Here is a 20,220-nt window from a genome sequence, read left to right as displayed (position 1 = left end):
TGTGGGTGACGTCATCCACGGAGCCCCGACGCGGACAGCTTTTCAAGCAAACTTGATTGAAGATTTCAAGTTTGCTAGTGCTGCACCACGCATGTGTGTGCCTTCCCGATCCACCAGAGGGCGCACACCCTCCTCATGGTCCTCAGTTCAGATAGCTAGCAAAGAAGCCAACCTCGGGGAGGCGGGCGGGTTGTGAGAATATCTGCCTGCTGTCCCTGGATAACACATGTTACGGTAAGTAACTGTGCTTTATCCCAGGACAAGCAGGCAGCATATTCTCACATGTGGGTGACCTCCAAGCTAACCAAAAAAGGGATGGAGGGAAGTTGGCAATTCAAGAAAACAGATTACGCAAAACCGACTGGCCCAACCTGCCATCGCTCCTGGACAGAGTATCCAGGCAGTAGTGGGAGGTGAAAGCATGAACCGAAGACCAAGTGGCAGCCTTGCAAATCTCCTCGATAGGTGTCGACCAGAGGAAAGCTACAGAAGCCGCCATCGCTCGGACATATGTCCCGCGACTTGACCATGCAGCGCGAGACCAGCCTGAGCGTAGCAAAAGGAAATACAAGCAGCCAACCAGGGACAAGTTGCGCTTGGAAACTGGGCATCCTAACCAAGTAGGGTCGAGGGACAAAAACAATTGAGGAACCGTCTGAAGAGACTGAGTGCGTTGAAGATAAAAAGCCAACGCCCTCTTACAGACAGGAGGCGAGTGGGGCTTCGGAAAAGAGACCAGAAGAACAATGAAATGATTGAGAGGAAAGTCCGAAACCACCTTGGCAAGAACTGGGGTTGAGCATCCGGGACCACCGTGTATGAAGAAATACAGGAAAAGACAGGTCCGCAACCAGAGCTTGCAGCTCACTGACTCTGCGAGCAGACGTGAGGGCAACCAGGAATACCACCTGCCAGGTGAAGTAATTCAAAGAGCTCTATCAATGGAATCAATAGAGGTATCACCAATTGAGTCAGGACCACACAAAGATCCCAAACCACCGGTGGGGCTTTGAGCGGAGGATGTACATTAAAGAGATTCCTCATAAAGCGGGAAACCGTCGGAAGGACGGAGAGCAGCGCCCCACAAGCGGCCGATGACAGGCAGCAAAAGCACAGAGGTGGGCTCGAATCGATGTCGATTCGAGCCCAGACCGAGACAAGTGGAACAGATAAACCAGCACTGAAGGCAAGGAGGCAGAGAGCGGATCCATGCAGTGCTCAGCACACCACGCAGCAAATCAGGACCATTTCTGGTAATAGCATTGCCGCGTGGAGATCTTTCGAGAGGCCTCGAAAACACTCCCACCGACTTGAGAGAAACAGAAGGAGGGAGGCACGTTGCGAGGAACTAAGCTGATAAGTGTAGAGACTGCAGATTGGAATGCAATAGAAACCTCAACTCTGAGACAGCAGAGAATGGAGCATAGGTAGGAACAGAGGCTCCCTGACATGCTGGAGGAGCAGGGAGAACCACAGCTGCCAGGGCCACAGAGGAGCCATCAAGATCATGGTGGCGCAGACCGACAGGAGGTGTATCAAAGACCTGAGAATCAGAGTAAAGGGAGGGAACACATAGAGGAACCTACCCATCCAATCGAGAAGGAAAGCATCCACCTCGATGCGAACCCGGGAGAACATCCTCGAGCAATATCGAGGCAACCAGTGAGTGAGGGGCAACGCGAACAGAACTACCTGTGGGGTTCCCCACTAAACAACCACATGCCGCAGAGTCTGAGAATGGAGCGACCATTCATGCGGCCGAAAAGGGCGACTCAACGTGTCCACCAGACAATGCTGCTCGCCCCGGAAATACACCGCCCAAAGAAATAAGTAGCGGTGTAACGCCCCCTGCCAATGACGAAGGGACCCCCTGCAAAGCAACAGGGAACCTGTACACCCTGGCTTGGTCACAGAATAAATCGCCACCGGGATGACGGGACTCACCAGGACCCCGCAATCCAGCAACCAATAACGAAAATCCTTCCCGGCATTGTAAATGGCCCGGAGCTTCAGCAGATTGATGCGGCTGCGACGGTCCGCACCCGACCAAAGACTCCGAGTCTGAAGGCCGTCGCGTTGCGCCCCTAAGCCGATGCCGAGGAGTCCATCGGCAGAACCTTCCGATGCAGGGATACGAAGAGGTGGCCCACCAATGAACCCAGCGCACCCCAAAAGCGCTGGGAAGCGGGATCCCTATCCTGCCATCATTGAGAGGCTCGGGTCCAGTGGGGAACACGAAGAGGAAACCAGGCGAACATCGGGACATGAACCGTGTAGACCCAAGATCCCAAAGCATCAGCATCAGCTCGGCCGAGGTCGAAAACAGCTGAGACACCAGCTGACTCAGGCGCAGACAGGCGGCCTGCCGAGGCAGAGGCAGAAAGGACTGGAGGCGGACCGAGGACAGAGGGGCCATCGTCCGGTATAAACAGACAAGGCCCTCTCCCTGAGGTCGAGACAAGACGGAGCGCAGACAAACTGGGTCCAGGTCCGCCCCGACGGACTCCCGAGACTGGGGCGGACAGAGTCTGAAAGTAGAAACTAGTGCAGGTCCCGAAGGGCCAGGACCAGACGTAGCCGGGAGGATGGGAACACCCAACCGACAGAGGCGAGGCTATACTCCCAGTGCGTAGACACGGTGACACCCCTCCCGAAGGGAGGGGAGGGATCCCCAGAAGAGAGCAGCCCGGAGGCTATGCGAGAATAGTCAAAAAGACGGGCAGGAGTCGCCGAGACCGGCGGCTTGACCATAACCCGGAGCTGCTGCAGCTATTGCGATTGCTGCGAAGGAGGCCGAGATAACACAAGAAAGGTATCCGGAGGGCCCCTCCGAAGAAGGAGTCCAAACCACCAAGGCAGAGGGGATTCAGCTGAAGGCGTCCCGATAGGCGAAGGACCGGTCGCGGTCTGAAAGGTGGTACGTGGCCTCCGCAAGAGAGGCCTCAAGAAACGCAGTACTCATGCAAGGAAAACTGGCGAGACGATCCTGGAGGTTCGGATCCTCAGCCACACTCTGCGCCAAGCGAGATGATGCATGGCGGGAGCAATAGAGCCGGAGCAGGGAGAGAGTCTCCCCCAGGAAACCAAACTCCGCACTACAACCAAATAGGAGCCGGAGACGCCGAGGCACAGAGCCACAGACGAAGTCGAGGCACGAAGCCCCCATCGAAACCGGGGCGCAAACCCGCAGTCGACGCCGAGGCCCAAAGCCTCAGCCGATGCCAAGGCATAAAGCCCCTAGCGACGTTGCGGCACCAAGCCCCAGTCGACTTCGAGGCACACGACCACAGTCAACCAAAGGGCACAAAGCCCCAAGCGACATCAAGTCACAAAGCTCCAGTCAACGGCGAGGCACGAAGCCTCGGTCGACGACGAGGCACAGAGCTCCAGCCAACGATGAGGCCCCCAGCCTCAGTCGACGTCGAAGCACAAGCATCAGGCGACGCGGAGCACCCGACTCAGCCGACATCGAAGGTACAAGGCATCCGTCGACGTCGAGGCAGAAAGCCTCAGACGACGTCGAGACACAAGCCGCAGTCGACGCCGAGGCACAAAGCCCCAGTCGACGCCGAGGCACAAAGCCCCAGTCGACGCCGAGGCACAAAGCCCCAGTCGACGCCGAGGCACAAAGCCCCAGTCGACGCCGAGGCACAAAGCCCCAGTCGACGCCGAGGCACAAAGCCCCAGTCGACGCCGAGGCACAAAGCCCCAGTCGACGCCGAGGCACAAAGCCCCAGTCGACGCCGAGGCACAAAGCCCCAGTCGACGCCGAGGCACAAAGCCCCAGTCGACGCCGAGGCACAAAGCCCCAGTCGACGCCGAGGCACAAAGCCCCAGTCGACGCCGAGGCACAAAGCCCCAGTCGACGCCGAGGCACAAAGCCCCAGTCGACGCCGAGGCACAAAGCCCCAGTCGACGCCGAGGCACAAAGCCCCAGTCGACGCCGAGGCACAAAGCCCCAGTCGACGCCGAGGCACAAAGCCCCAGTCGACGCCGAGGCACAAAGCCCCAGTCGACGTCGAGGCACAAAGCCCCAGTCGACGTCGAGGCACACAGCCCCAGTCGACGTCGAGGCACACAGCCCCAGTCGACGCCGAGGCACAAAGCCCCAGTCGACGTCGAGGCACACAGCCCCAGACGACGTCGAGGCACAAAGCCTCAGACGACGTCGAGGCACAAAGCCCCAGTCGACGTCGAGGCACAAAGCCTCAGACGACGTCGAGGCACAAAGCCTCAGACGACGTCGAGGCACAAAGCCTCAGTCGACGTCGAGGCACAAAGCCTCAGTCGACGTCGAGGCACAAAGCCTCAGTCGACGTCGAGGCACAAAGCCTCAGTCGACGTCGAGGCACAAAGCCTCAGTCGACGACGAGGCACAAAGCCCCCGTCGACGTACGCCGCCTCAGTCGACATCGAGGCACGAAGCCCCAGTCGACGTCGAGGCACACCGAAGTCCGTCGAGGTTCAGAAGTCGGCACCGTACCAATGAAATTGGTAAGAAAGGTGCAGCAGTACGCTCCATAAGGGCAACCTCGAGATGAGTATTCCCATGAAAGGAGGCACGCATCGAAGGTCTCGTAGAGGCGGGCACGATCGCACTCGATGCCTGGAATGCCTGAGACTCAGCCGGTGGCGTTACCAAGGTAACGCACCTAGAAGAAAGAAAGAAAGAAAAACTTACCGGGGATCAAAGCTACTCAGTCCGATTCCAACGAAGGAAAGAGGGTCCCGGCCATTCTGCTCACACGAGGTGAGCCCAGAGAGAGGCCAGGGAAGAAGAAAATACAGCTGCAGCCAAATGCGGCCTAGCCGCATGGCTGAGGCCCAAGAAGGGCCTGCCGGTGGAAAAACACAATAAAAAGTCCTTTTTTTTTCCAACAAAGAAAAAACACGATCAAGGAACAAACGCACAGCGACTCCCTAACAAAATAAAGAAGCCGCGGTGCCAGAAAGGCACTTAGAAGAACGCAGAGAAGAGAGACAGGGCTTTCTGGCTCAGCGGAAAACTAAGAACTGAGGACCATGAGGAGGGTGTGCGCCCTCTGGTGGATCGGGAAGGCACACACATGCGTGGTGCAGCACTAGCAAACTTGAAATCTTCAATCAAGTTTGCTTGAAAAGCTGTCCGCGTCGGGGCTCCGTGGATGACGTCACCCACATGTGAGAATATGCTGCCTGCTTGTCCTGGGATAAAGAGAGATGCATATGTTCACTTAAAAAGAGCAGCTTTAACGACACTCCCCCTCCATATTTGCGGGTTTAGGATTTCTGAATTTGGTTATTCCCCCGTCCCCCAACCACACACACACGCTTTCCAGAGCTCTCCATACCTTACTTTTAAAATTTGGTGGTGAGGTGGAATAGGAGCAATCTTCCTACGCTTCTGCCCCAAGCAGAGCTGTGAATAAAAATGGCAGCCATGAGCTCCTGTGGCTTTAAAATTAAGGCATGGTGAGGTCCAGGAGGCGGGAGGGAGACAGGGGTGGTTCAGAGTCAGACCTAAAGTTATTTGTGAGGGGGCTGTGCCTCTAACCCAAGTGAATATGGAGGAGGGACTGTATAATCATAAGCACATAGGGTGCCAATGTAGTGGTTTGAGAAGCCACAGGAACATGGATACAGTGCAACTGAATTCTGAATAGACTAGTAGTGGGAGAAGGTTCAGTTTAAAAACCTTAAGAGGATGCACATAGTCAATCTACAACTCCTTTCTTATCTACATTTACTGACTGAGTGGATTAAAAGGATGACCTCTAACAAAATATAGAAAGTCGGGCGTGAGCTATTAAACATGATCAAGACAGCTTCTTAAATTGTAAAGTTGTGACAATTATTTATATCAAGATCACTGTCACCATTTCTACCATAAATTATTCAGTTAAAGCACTCTTTTTTCAAGTTTTGTGGACAAAGTGGACCAAAAATAACAGAAGTGATATTAACACAAATTTTATCTGCAAGCAGCACACCTTTCTGTTAGGGATGTGCATGTGTTTGAAGTGACGGTAAAGTCAGAATTTTTTTTTCTGTGCTTTTAATACAGTGTCCTATTGATGACATTGCTCCTGAATTTAAGATAAAAATTGTTTAAAACCCTTTAATGGAAAAAAAATATATGGCAATGTTTACCCTATACAACATGACTTTCTTTTCTCGGACCAGGTCGTTTAACATTATTTTATTTTACATCTTTTGCAAATCTGCTTTTTCACTTGTGTTACCAGGTTTCCGGAAGAAGGGGGCAGGATGGGGGTTAGTGTAGCCCAGGGGTTCTCAACCCAGTCCTAAGGACACACCTAGCCAGTCAGGTTTTCAGGATACCCATAATGAATATGTATGAGAGAAAATTGCATGCACTATCTTGTACATATTCATTATGGGCATCCTGAAAACCTGACTGGCTAGGTGTGTCCTTAGGACTGGGTTGAGAACCTCTGGTATAGCCTATCCTAGTCTGGCTTTATCTATTGTACTCCTAATCTATTGTAGTACAGTAGCAGCATATAATTAATATGCCTAGAGCATTATAAACTAAATTCAACCAACATAAAGCTTACCAGTTTCTCTCAGACACAGGATATGACAAAGAGTTCAAACAATGGATATTCTAAGGTTTGGTGAACACCCTAGATGTGCACTTAAATTCTTTATGCAAACCCTGCCATATAGTGTACAGGCAGTCCCCGGGTTAAGAACAAGTTCCGTTTTTTAAACCGTGCTGAATTTGTATGTAACTCAGATCCTGTACAGTACACAGTCTATAAAAGCATTAAAGAACATTAAAGAAACAGTACTCAAAATAAAGTACTGTAGTTTAAATAGAAAGAAAAGATAGGAGGTTTATACTTATTTTTGTTTTTCATCAGTCCCACTGTTCCCTCTCCACCACATCCAACATTTCTCACTCTCATCCCCATGCATCTGTACCTTATGCCTCCCCCCACCACCATGTCCAATATTTCTTTCTCCCTTTCTCCCTCCCTATGTCCAACAATTAATTCACCTGCTTTCATTTCCCCATGTGCACCATCTCTTTCCCTCAGATACCCATGTCCAACAATTCTCCCTTTCTATTCCCTCCCCACCTCAGCATCTTTCCCTCACTTCCTCCATTCTTCCATCCTATGTCCCAAGTTCATGCTCCCCTCCCTCACTCCATTCTGTGTTTCCATGTTCATGCTCCCTCCCGCCTTTCTTACATCCTTTGTTCAAAGTTTGTGCCCCAACATGACCCTGCTTCTGCTTCTCCCTTCCTATGCCAATGCAGTCTCTCTTTCTCCTTTCCTGCCCAACGTGACCCTCCTCCTTCCATGTCCCAATGCACCCCTCATCATCCCCCTCCGTTCTACATCCCAAATTCATGCCTTCCACATTTACCTCCTCTGGCCAGCTCCATCCTCCCAGCCGCACTTCTGTTGGCAAAGCAGAGAGCGGTGGCTTCTGCACGCGGTCTGCTGGTCTTCGCAAAGCCATGATCAGCGGCTTGTGCACACGGTTCACTGACCCAGAAGCCTTCCCTCTGACATTTGCATCAGAGGGGAGGCATCTAGGTCAACAGGCTACATGCACGAGCCATCAATCACAGCTCTGCGAAGACCAAGGGACCATATGCTGGTGCCACCATTCACTTTGCCAACAGAAGTGCGTCTGGAAGGAGGGAGCCGGCCAGAGGAAGTAAATACCTGCAGGAAGCACGGATTTTGGGACACGGAATGGAGGGGGACGATGAGGGGCACATTGAAACACAGAAAGGAAAAGGAGGGTCATGTTTGGACAGGGATCTGTGCTAAATGCCCAGGGCAGCTCTCGACGCTCATAGGCTCCCTGCGCTAAAAAACACTATTGCGGTTTAGTAAAAGGGGGCCATAGTGCAAAATATAGACAGCATATATAAATTCAGACACATTTTGATCACTAAATTTAAAATAAAATCATTTTTCCTACCTTGTCTGGTGATTTCATGAGTCTCTGGTTGCACTTTTATCTTCTGACTGTGCATCCAATCTTTCTTCCCTTCTTTCAGCCTGTATGCTTCCTCTCCTCCAGACCTCATTCCCTCCCCTAACTTTTTCTTCCTCTCTCCCTGCCCTCTCTTTCTTTCTCTCTTGATGCCCCCTTTCTTTTTTTCTGTTTCCCTTCTGTCTCCCTGCCTGCCCCCTTTCTTTCTTTCTCCCTACCCTCCACAAAGACACTGCTGCCACCATCGGGGGAAACAGGCCCCAAAGCCACAGCTGCGGCTGCCCCAAGCTCTCTCTGCTTCTCACCGTCGGGCTGACCAGCATTCCCCCGACGTCAATTCTGCCGTCAGAGAGGAAGTTCCGCCCAGCCAGGCAGCGATTGATTGGCTAGCCCAAACTTCCTCTCTGACGGCAGCCTTAGGGGGGGTGCACAGCCGGCCAGATCCGGACCTGGACGGCTGTGCACCCCCCCTAAGGCTGCACCCAGAACGGACCGCCCCCCTCCCCCCCCTTTGGTTTTGATCCTTCATGTATCCAGAAATAAATCAGAAAGAACAATTACATTCAAGGAGTTATTGCAGTAACAAAAATCCTTTTCAGATATAATGGTGGCCAAACAGTAAGTTCACAGGGCAGATGATGGCTGTGTGAGATGCTTTATCCACATTTTTCCGTGCAACATGTCTGTACAGCAAACAGTTCAAGAGAAAAACTTTAGCGTGTTGGTAAGGCTGAGAGAGATTGAAGCAAGAGAGAACAAGCAAGCTACGTTCTTCACCAAAGGCTCCCTCCCCTCCGACATCAGCGCTGACGTCGGGAAGACTTCTGTTCGGCTCTGTGCTGCAAGCAGAGCAGGTAGGGAGAAAAGCCGCGCGACTTAGTACATCCAGCCCCGCAGGAATCCCGCGACCTTCGGAGGCGTCCCCATGGGATCCCCGTGACCCTAGGGGGCGCCCCCACGGGATCCCCGTGACCCGAAGGGGATTCCCGTCGTCCCCGTTCCCGTGCAGCTCTCTAGTCAGAAGAAGAAAGTGCAACCAGAGACTCATGAAATCACCAGTCAACAAGGTAGGAAAAATGATTTGATTTTAAATTTAGTGATCAAAATGTGTCTGAATTTATATCTGCTGTCTATATTTTACACTGTGGTCCCCTTTTACTAAACTGCAATAGCGGTTTTTAGCACAGGGAGCCTATGAGCGTCGAGAGCAGCGCTGGGCATTCAGCGCAGCTTCCTGCGGTAAAAACTGCTATCGTGGTTTAGTAAAAAGGGAGGGGGTATATTTGTCTATTTTTGTATGGTTGTTACTGAGGTGATAGTGCATAGAGTCATCTGCTTTGACCTCTTTGAAAAACCCTGGAATAGGAATGATAATTAACATTTTCTATGCGTACAGTGTGCTTTGTGTTTTTTTAAAATTTTATTGTTGGTAGATCATTTTGACTTGGTCATTTTAAAAGTAGCTCGCAAGCCCAAAAAGTGTGGGCACCCCTGCTCTAGTCAATCAGGTTGGGGCTTATTAGCTCCATATTTTAGCAAGATACAGACTGAGAAATTACCTTTGCTCGGTAAGCACTGTTGCTTTTGGATTTTGTTTCTAAAATGTACAACCTATAACAAATTCTGAGTATAATTGCTCGTGTATTTTTGAACATTGGCTGCATAGTACATGAAACTTAAAAAAAAAAAAAAAAATTATATATATATAAAACACTAATTAGGAAGGTGCCTAATACACTAAAATCCCTTTCAATTCAACAATTGTGTAGTTTGTTCTATTTTTTATATTATCAATTCGGAAACAATCCAGCCCATAATCAGCAAGCAGCAGTCAAGCAGTTTTTAAGCCATAAGCAGATTTAAACCCAGATATTCACTGCCAGTGCCCAGACATGGCCAAGCATCAAATGTCCTGGATTAGGTTGTTTGTATCCCAGAAGTTATGTAGGTGCCTGCCAATATTCAGTACTGGCACCTGCATAGCTAAGCGGGCAAAGATAGTACCACACAAACGTCAGTCTTATCTACCAACTTAGCTATGCAGGCACCAGTACTGAATATGGTAACTGGTAGCTCCTGTCCAACTTCCCACTCCTCCCCCCCCTCCCCCAACTACATCGGAACTACCTAGGCAGAAATGCAACCATCAAAGCTAATATTCAGCAGCACTGCCCTGTTAAGTGCCACTGAATATTGTCAGCCAGCCTGCTCAGTGTGGTTTAAGAAGGCCAGAGCCTCTCCTGCTTGCTTAAACCATGCTGAATACCAGCCCCTACAATTACATCCACATATGTTTCCTCTCATTAGGATCAACTTGCTTCCTGCCTGATTCAGCTAACATTAGACTGGCAACAAACAAGGCAAGTTTTTATTTTGTTTGTTTCTTCCTTTTTTATTACTATTTGCTAAGATCTCATCAAAACTCACACAGAATGTTGTAGTTCCAGTACTCCCAACCACTATGCCATTGACATCAAAGCTAACCATGGGAAGAAATCACCCCTATCTGATGTTCAGGTCCAGAATACTACTAGGGTTTCACTTCCAGCAGCTTTGAGAACAAGCTATTCTAGCAGCACCACTTTAGGTATGTGATTAGAATGGAGCGCCTGCATATATAGTCGCATAATTATTTATTATTTATTTTATTTATTTTATTTATTTAGATTTTTATCCCGTCCTCCCAGTAGCTCAGAACGGTCTACAAGTGAACATACACAGTTGAGGGTAATTAGACATATAAGAAGTGCAACAGGTTTGGATGATTGGACTTACAAGACTGTGATGAGAGTTTAAGTACAGGCATAAGTCCTTCCTTCCTAGCTAAAGCATGAGTCCTGGAACTGTGGATATTAAATGGGTCTGAATCTGCTTCCACTGTAGCTTGATAGAGGAAAAGCTTTTTCTTATGTTCTTATATATGGGCACATATACTATATATGCTATATATACCAGGTATTGCACAAGAAACTTCTTCCCCTCCTAAATCTCTAAGTTTGAATTCTTCCAGCCTCTCTCTCATATTCCCAGGCTGAGTAAGAACATGAACTGAACACCAGATGTGACTTATTCAATGCTAGAAGCAGCACCAGTAAAGGAGCCTCCAGCAGCCATATGTGGCAACAAAGGCAATCATGCCAGCTGCCTTGTTCCCTATAAATTTCTGCTTCCTTCAGCATATAGACATTGTAGGGAGGTTTGTTAATAGCCAAGAACTAAGAGGATGAAGAAAGCGAAAAATAGACCACAAATAAGGAGCTTAGAGTAAGAAAGCATCAAGGTCTGTAGAGTGGGGGAGCCAAAGTACAGTACCTACAGAGTAAGGACTAGGAGCAAATGGGTAAATACGCTCCCATATCACAAAGCAGCTGAGAGTGAAAGAAGTGAAGGATAAACAGAGCTTCTATTCTTATGCCCCCCCCCCCAGCTAATTAGGCAAGTTTAGAGAGTACAAAAAATTGTGTTTTCTAACCACAGATACTATTGCCAGATACTTACAGTAGACTCTCGGTTAACTGGCACCCCTGAGGATTGATACATGCTGGATAAATGTAGTTTCTGATTGCTTGAGAATTACTATTAAAAATAGGCCAAACTACCGTAATACTATACCCCATACCCTGTAACCTGTTCTTTGGGGACAACGGGATAAAAAACGAAATAAATAAATAAAGCCGTACCATAAGCTTTTCCAAACTACCAGACATGTGGTAATGAAAGTACGATCATGCCAAGTTTACACTTAAATTTCTGTCAGAAATTGGATTTTACTGGCATTTTTATTTAAAATATTACTGTATTTATTAAGATTTTTTTTGCTGGTTGCTTGAGTTCTGGTTAACAGAGAGTATACTGCACTTGATTTCAGCAGAAAAAGTACTATAAGTGCAAAAAAAGAATAAAAACTGAATGAAGAATAAAAGCCAACACAAAGGAAGTGTAAATATGCCCTCAGTGTGACAACCCAAATGCTGATAGGCAAGAGAAGCTACACTCCACAGGATTTGGGGGTTTTCTTAAATATTGTAAAACAAGGAGGTAAGCAGTATTGATCTGGCAGAAGGGGAGTGGGTAGGGATCTGGCACCACAGGTGCATCCCAAGTAGAAACCCCAAAACCTACATCCCTCATGCTCACTGAATTAATTACTAAAATAGGAGCTGAGCACAAGATGAATCCAGGAGCAGGAGACAAACCATCCATCCGCCTGCAGAGATAGAAAATATTGAAGTTCCAGTGAGCAGACCATCGTTTATATGACAGAGCTCAGCTTTGTGTTCTCTATTAGAGAATGACATGGGGAGAAATTTTTCCCTTTCCCCGCGGGAACTCATTTTCCTGTCCCTGCTCCTTTCCTGCAAGCTCTATCCTCATCTGCACAAGCCTCAAACACTTTAAAATCATAAGTGTTTGAGGCTTGTGTGGTTAAGGCAGAGCTTACAGGAATGGGGCAGGGACAAAACTCACAGGAACAGGGAAATTTGAGTTCCTGCAGGGATGGGAAAAATTTGTCCTCATGTCATTCTCTATTCTCTGCCTGCTGGTAGGTGAACTTAACCCACTCATCTCTGGATTCACCTGCTACTGATGACAAGGAAATAAGTATTTTTCCAGTATTTATCCAAACAACAACTATTTTACTCCCCTCCTCAAATAAGGAGTGATATATTGGTGTTTCAGTTGAAACCTACAATCAGAGGCCCCACAGCAGTGCTTATCAGTTTTTTTGTGGCTGTGACCCCCATGATAGCAGACAAATAAAACCCCTGGGAGTGAAGAATAATGATGCACCTACGGAGAGCTCACCCCAAGACATGACCCCAAATGTAGGTTCTGTGGCCCTATTTGGGATCCTGATTTACAGTTTGGGAAGCTCTGCCCTAAAGCACAAAGGAGAACTGAAATAAGAGGACACCCAAGAACTTCTTTATATTCAACACCGAGAACCAACAAGAATTAAAAACTTAAGGACATTGTCTTATAATCTTCTTGCACCAGTGCCAGAGACGACATGGAGGAAGTTGGGGGGGGGGGGGGAAATTCAGAGGTAAGAAAACTGACAGTATGCACATTTGGTTTTTTATTTCTCTCTCTCTCTCTTGTATATACAGTATATAATTTATAAAACCTCACATACCACCATCCAAGGTGTTTTACAAAATATGAAAATTAAAAACAAAGAAAAACAAGGAATCAGCTTTTCCTTAATTTAAAACAGAATTCCTCCATCTTAACTCCTCCCAAGCTGTCACCTCTCTGCAGGCATATTACATATATCACAAATATCACACCACAGGCATTAAAACAGGGGATCACCTAGGGCTCAGCCCCAGCAAAATATTCCTCTCATGAACTAGCTATCTATCCTTGCGGTCTTGCATCTCTCTCCACCACCTACCTCCACCTACCTCCCTCCAACATCTCCTCACTTCCCCACTCTATGACCCTCCAAACTTTACTTTGGACAGCAGCAGCAGCAACTGTTCCCAGTCCTCAATAAATGATCGCTAGAACTATCAATAATTAAGTCTGCACTTTGTTTGTTCCATTTAATCTGTAACATTTCTAATCATTGTAAACCGCATAGAACTTCACGGTCCTGCGGTATATAAACTGTTATTATTATTATTCCCTTTGCTGCATCCTGCCTCTTCTGGTGCAACTTCCTGTTTCCAGCTAGGCAAAACATAGCAGAGGGAAGGACCCGAGCCAACTGAAGACTGCATATCTAACTGCCGGCCAAAGGCATATTTAAAAGACCACTGGGTAGAAAGGGAATAAAGAAAAGGATATTAGGGCCTGCAGGGGAAGGAGGAGAATTGAGGACCAGCAAAGGGGAGGGAGAGATAAAGGAAGAAGGAAGGAAAGAAAGAGGGACACCTGCTGGATCTCCACAGTGCAAGAGAGAGAGAGATGTTGACTGGGGGGGGGAAACAAGGAAGGAAGAGAGATGCTTGTCCCAGTGTGAGGCAGTGTGGTGCAGGAGGAATGGAATATTGAGGGAAGAAGCTGGAAAGGGATAGGGACATAGAATGGTGATGCTAGACATAGGAGGAGTGATATAAACACAGAGGGAAGATGTTGGAAGATAGTGGGATAGCAGAAGGGGCCTGATGCTAGGGCTAGGAGAAAAGGGGCCAAGGGTCACTCGGGGACTGGAAATAGTTGGAGAAGGGTGTGAAGCTGGGGTCCTTGCAAACAAAAAAGGTTTTCCCGTTGCCCCTGACATATACATAGCCACTTAATTTGGTGGTGCGGGGGAGCCACCAGAGCATCCTTTTGGCTGAAACAGGATTTGGGGCCAATTTTGGTACAGCAACTGAAATTCAGTTGGCCTCTACCTTTGGCTCAGGTTCACTTTGGATTGAATAGGTTAGGTAACACTGATATCAGACAACAAAATGGAGACAAACGCCACACACTTCACATTGTTCTAATATTCTAAAACCAATAAATGTACTTTCATTGCAATACCAATATGAGCTGATAATGCACAACAAAATGTGCATTTATACTATATAGACAATCTAAGGTTGGACAATTTGGTCAGCATCAATGCTTTTTTTTTTTAAAACAGCAAAAACCATTATGATTACTTTTATTTATTTGGATTTAGATCAGATCCTTTTCAGTGAACTACCTTCAGGTACATATAGGAGTCTATAGTTGCACTAGCTGTTTGTATACATTAATTCCCATAATAATCTCTGACTACAATTAACACATAAAGAGGAGTAGAATATCCCCTACATATAGTAAGGTAATTATCATAGAAGATAGCATTGAACAGTTACTGTCAACTGAAAAAGTGCAACTAACTACATCACATCATCTGCTATACAGTAAATACAAGGTAAATAATTTTTTGAATTACTGTAACTGAATCTGAAAATGCCCAGGTGTACACCAATTTTAATGCAGAAGTTTTGCAGTTACAATGCATTAAGAAATCCTTTTATTAAGCTACTATAAAAAGTGATCATAATACAACCATATTCAGATTTTTCCAATACACTAAGCCCATTTTTACTGCAGTGGGAAAGTGGCCTTGTGCTAATGATGGAATTAACGCATGGTCACTGAAAAGGATTGCTGTGGGAGCATTTACTAACACCTATTTTGAAGACAGTAAGGGCTCATGAGGTTATCTCAGTGCATGGTAATATAGATGCACTAATTAGTGCAAGATTGCCTACTCTTCACCCCCTCCAAAGTTATTTTTTAGTGCACACAGATTTGGAACTTACTGCAGGACACCTGAGCACCTTCTACAGTATGCCATTTTAAACTAATTCTTACCACAAGTTATGTATTGGGATTTATTAGTAAAAATGACCCTCAATTTTGGCACACACTAACTGCAAAATATTACCACACTTTTAAGAGCAATAGCATTTATATACTGTATATTCTTATGAGAAATCAATGCATACAATAAATATTAAAATGCTGCTCTCTTTTTATTAAGTAGCAAGGAAAAATTATTTGTGCAACTATCACATTAAGATTTTTTTTTTATGTACTAGTACAACTGAAAGCAAAATACTGAGGGTTGTACATCAATCACAGAAAACAACGGATCCTTTTCAAATGAACTGCATTTTTCTCCTACATAAGTGTTGGTGTACCTCTGTCATACTATACATATAACGGCCTAACTGCGTGCAGAAGGAGGGCAGAAATTAGGAATCCAAATAAACTGTTCTTTAAAAACCAGAGACTTGCTACAATGCAGCAACTGTCAGACAAAAGCTATAAGAAACTCCCCTAGTTTCAAGAATTATCCTTTCACCAAACTTTAAAAACACAAAATAAAAAGGAGTATGCTCGTGAACCTTTGTTTTCCTTTCTATACTGGACCCTTATAGCGGATCCATCCCAGTAAAACACCCTCCAACAAACAAAAGAAACCTGAAATAAAAGCGTTTAATCCTACTACCGGAAGGGGGGGGGGGGAAAGAGACTTCATAAACAACAAAATAAAACATATAAACAAAACATAATAAAAGAAGTGCCAGGACGAAAAAATAAGAGGCGTGACATAACAGGAAACCGCGATAAGCAAACACAACGTCCCCTAAAACTAACATTACAGGAGCAGCGCAGCAAAGGAGAGGGGGGCGTCCAGGGAGCTCTAGGCCCCGAAAAGCCTGGAATAATGGGGGCTCTGGAATAAGGGAATCCCGGAGAGACTACACGGACAAACGGAGAGCAGCAAAGCCAAGACAAAGCAACGCCACGCCACCAACCCGGGCGTAGAGAAACATAAGCGAACTAGCAAGAGAGCGAAGCACACGGGCCACCCCCCCCCCTGAACAGCCAACTTTTCTGCCGCTCTCCGCTGTACTGTCCCGAACGGCTGGAAAGCAGCTATGGCACCGTAAGGATGCATGTACTCCGACGCTAAACTTGCGAGAGCAAACCTGCCCCAAAATACAGAGCAGTCACCAAGCTGGAGGCGCCCCCCACCAAATTAGGCTCCTTTTATCGTCTGTTGGTTTTGTTTTGGGGGGGAGGTTATTGCAGTTGGCTTTCTTACCTCACTGCCGCTGACAATGAACAACAATTCCCCTCCTTGGCTTCAGCATTCAGCTCCCACGGCTACCGGAAAAGGAGAATGTGGAGCGAACGCAGCCCTTCTCGCGCACGCGCGCCAAAACCTAAAACGTCACGTACTGAAAAACCAACCGCCGTTGCTTCCGGTTCGGCGCTCGCGGCTGTGGCGCTGGCGGCTCGTGGGAAATGGGTGCGGGGCTCGTGTATTAATAAAGGAGCTGGAGTAAGATCCGCTTATCTAGGCAGGCTGGTAATGGGTGGCAGACTTACAGTTCTCGAAACTGTGCTTCCTTCTCCTTTCCGATGTGTCTATAGACTGGCCGTGTTGGAGACTACGGTGCGCTGCTACAGGTCTAAAGATCTACAGTGCCTGTGTGTGAAAGCCAGCCTTCAGTAATAAGGATGTAAATAGGAAAGAATGCTGGGGGGGAGGGTAGTTTTGCTGTTGGGAAGGTCAGGCATCTTTGTATTGGTTTTCCACACTGTGTTTTGCCTATTCCAGAGGTTCTCAAACCGATTCTGGGTAAGGGTGCCAACTGGATCCAGAATTAACCGACAGAGTTGATCCAGTCCTGGGCTTACCGCACTGCATGCAGGGACTTGTAGTCTTGCTTTCTTAGGGACTTCAATAGAGAAATCAGAACTACAAGGCTCTACATGCAGTGGCAACTCTGTTCCTGGGGAACTCCAGCCAGTCAAGTTTTCAGGATATTGGCAATGAATATGCATGAGATAAATTTGCATACACTGGATATCCTGAAATTCTGATTGACTGGGGTTCCTTATGAAAAGGAGGTTCATTTACTACAGTGCAGTCTTTGTAAACCTAGTAGATATACTTTAAAATATGTACAGGAGACACAGTTCAACAGAAAAAAAAAAACATATTTTACAGATAAATACCGGTAATAGCTTTTGATATTGTACTTTAAAAATAAAAGGAATATGTATAAGTCATAGGCCATCTTTATTTTATATAATACTAATAAAACTACAGTGTACAATTTAAAACAAAAGTCTGTAATTACAATTCTAGTCAGATGTTGAGGACACAGGGGCAATAACACTAAAGCAAGAGTTGTAGATATGATCCAATCAGACAACCAAGTGTGAGAGGAACAACCAAAAGATTTAATTGTGAAGAATGCAGAGTGTGGGTATCAACAATTAATGAATTCCTGTATAGTAAGCTTAATGTGCAATTATCAGAGTTTTAAACAGGGTCCTGTAAAGCAGTGTTTCTCATCCAAGTACCCCCCTAAGTCTAACAAATATCAACAGAGTACCCCGCCCAAGTTCTGCCCCACACCCACTAGACTCCGCCTCTGACCCCACCCCCATAATAATAATACTAATTGTAATGCAATTTCTTCCATCTATTTTTCATATAAACAATATAATCTTATTAATACACTTTTGTCCCAGAATCATGCCCTCCAATGCCCCAATGCTCTCCTTCCCCCCCCTTTTTTCTCTTTGTGCCAGAAAGATTGTGTCCCCTTACTTGTTCAAGCCACACTTACTCAGTCTGCCTTCAGCGGCTTGTTGGGGGGGATGCACAGGCAGCGGTTCACACGCTGCATATGGCTAACCCACAAGCCTTCCCTCTGATGTCGGAGAGTAGGTTTCCGGGTCAGCTACATGCAATGTGAGAACCGCTGCCTGCTGCATGTCCCCCCAACAAACCACTGAAGGCAGAAGGAGCGAGTGGGGTAAGGAGGTAACTGGGAACCTCCCCCCCCACCACTGCTGACCCGGAAGGCTTTCCTCTGATGTCAGCTCTGACATCGGAGAGAAGCCCTATGGGTCGGCTTTGGAGGGGGGTGGGCAGGGATCCCCGGCAGCAGCTTCAGTAGGTAGGGTGGGCAACAAGGAGGGATCCATGCCGGCGGCAACACGGCTTTGATGGCGAGTGGGCAGGGAATATTTTCTGCAGCAGCTATGCTGTGTATCCCCAAGAAGCGGCCCGCATCCACCCAAGGGTATTGAATGTTGAGAAACACTGCTGTAAGGTACTGGTAACCAGTGTTCCTCAGTACAAAGAGGAGTGACATGATCAAATTTGCATTTCATATGAAGAGACTTTAGTGACATGTTTTTAAAACAGCAACTTTCTGATACTATGATACCCAAATAAACCCCCTTCCCCCATGAGCACTGGATCTAATATTGCTGAGGCCAGCACTAAAAATCACACTACGCTTTTGTAAAAGGGGGGGATAATGAGCTATGGTAATTCATCCAGGGTAAGATAAGAAAGAGAATAAGAAGACTAAGAGTTTGTGTATAGAACTACACAAAGCTATCTTAGAAGAAAATAAGAGGTTTATTTTGTTTGTTTTTTGTTGCCAAGGTGGATATTTGTGTGTGTCAAAAGTAATAAATATATGAAATGTGACACCCAAACATTTTACGTTATCCCTTAATGGGATAGGGGTGCCCTTGAAAAATGGTAATGGAATGAATGAAGGAGGAATCCTACTGGAAAACAATACAGAATCAACCTTGGAAAGGGTTCAGCTTCAGTCTATTTGCAGAGAGCCAGCTAGCGATGGAATCAAAATTGGATGATGTAATAGAAATAAAATTTAGATTTACTGTAGTGAGTCAGCAATATTAAGAAGCTGGATATCATTGCATAGATGTAAAAGATGAATGGGTAAGAATGCTGATGCTGCCCCTAGACCTTCTCTTAGGGTTGGAACAGTGAGAAATTTGTGACTCTAGTCACTGCTGGAACTGGTAAGTATGTCAAATATGGGAGTTCCCCTGCATATCCTGGCAGCATCACACATGACACACCATAATTGGTCAGATAAATTTTCTGAGCCAACCACATTTGGGACCCAGAAGTGTAAGGACTGTAAGAACTGATTGTAGCTCTAGCAGGTGTCAAGTGAGGTGCCTCTGTGAGTGACCTCTTAGCAGCTTAGTGAAACTCCAAGACAAACGTCAGCCATAGAGAAAAGCGGGAGCCAAGGAAGCTATTTATCCTGGTAAAAAAAAAAAAAAACCCAAAACAAACAACAACCCATGGTTTTCATCCGTCTCCTGCACATGTTCTTGCTGTGAGTCTGGATATACCTTGATCATTTTCTGACGGGCCCAGTCAGGAGTGATATTTCATCTTTTCCACCAGTCAGATTATTCCTTCCTGGAAGATCTCTTCCAATCATTTTTTACATCCGTGGCTATTGGAAGAATAGGGCAACATAGCAAGGGTATTTAGAGGAACATAGTCAAAAGAAATGTCTAAGTCCGATTTGGACAGGGGGCGCTAGTCGCCCAAAGTCTGCAGTGGAAAATGTCCATTCTTGAAAAGTATGTCCAAAATATATATATTTTTTAAATCATCTATCTGTATGTCCGGGCATTTGTTCGTCCAGACCACCACTATGTTTGTCTTTATATCAATTCTCAACCAAGAATTTGTCCTCTCTATAGTTCACTAGCCCACCCCCCAAACTACTTAAGCCACCTCTGTACAGCTCTACTAGGGTTTCCTATGCCAGGTACTGATGTTCCGGAGGCAAGTATGAACATTTTTATTCTGAAATTGTGGGAATGCGAAGGGGTCAGTGAACATGGGGGGGGTCTTTACTTTGTCCCTCCACTGGTTATCTGGTCACTTTGGGTACCTTTTGGGCACTTATACATGTCTAACAACGTATAAGTTCCATCTAAGCAGTCTCATCAAACCTTCGA

The 20,220-nt window shown here is 46.7% G+C and overlaps 1 protein-coding gene across 2 annotated transcripts in view; it reads right to left on the bottom strand.

The window, feature by feature from the left end:
* NCK2 (NCK adaptor protein 2) overlaps nt 1-16,836 on the bottom strand; it is a 252,859-nt gene extending 236,023 nt beyond the window's left edge. Inside the window, exon 1 of one of the 2 annotated variants that reach the window (XM_033950220.1) lies at nt 16,786-16,836. The gene's annotated coding sequence lies outside the window, so the exon portion shown is untranslated. Of the gene's footprint in view, nt 1-16,498; nt 16,685-16,785 lie in introns of those variants that run through there. The other variant, XM_033950219.1, reaches the window with a different exon arrangement.
* Nucleotides 16,837-20,220: the final 3,384 nt, after the last annotated feature.

This window comes from Geotrypetes seraphini, chromosome 6 (assembly GCF_902459505.1).
Source record: "Geotrypetes seraphini chromosome 6, aGeoSer1.1, whole genome shotgun sequence".
Lineage (NCBI taxonomy): Eukaryota > Metazoa > Chordata > Amphibia > Gymnophiona > Dermophiidae > Geotrypetes > Geotrypetes seraphini.
Note: the sequence above shows the minus strand (reverse complement) of the source record. Positions and strands in the feature narration are given on the sequence as shown.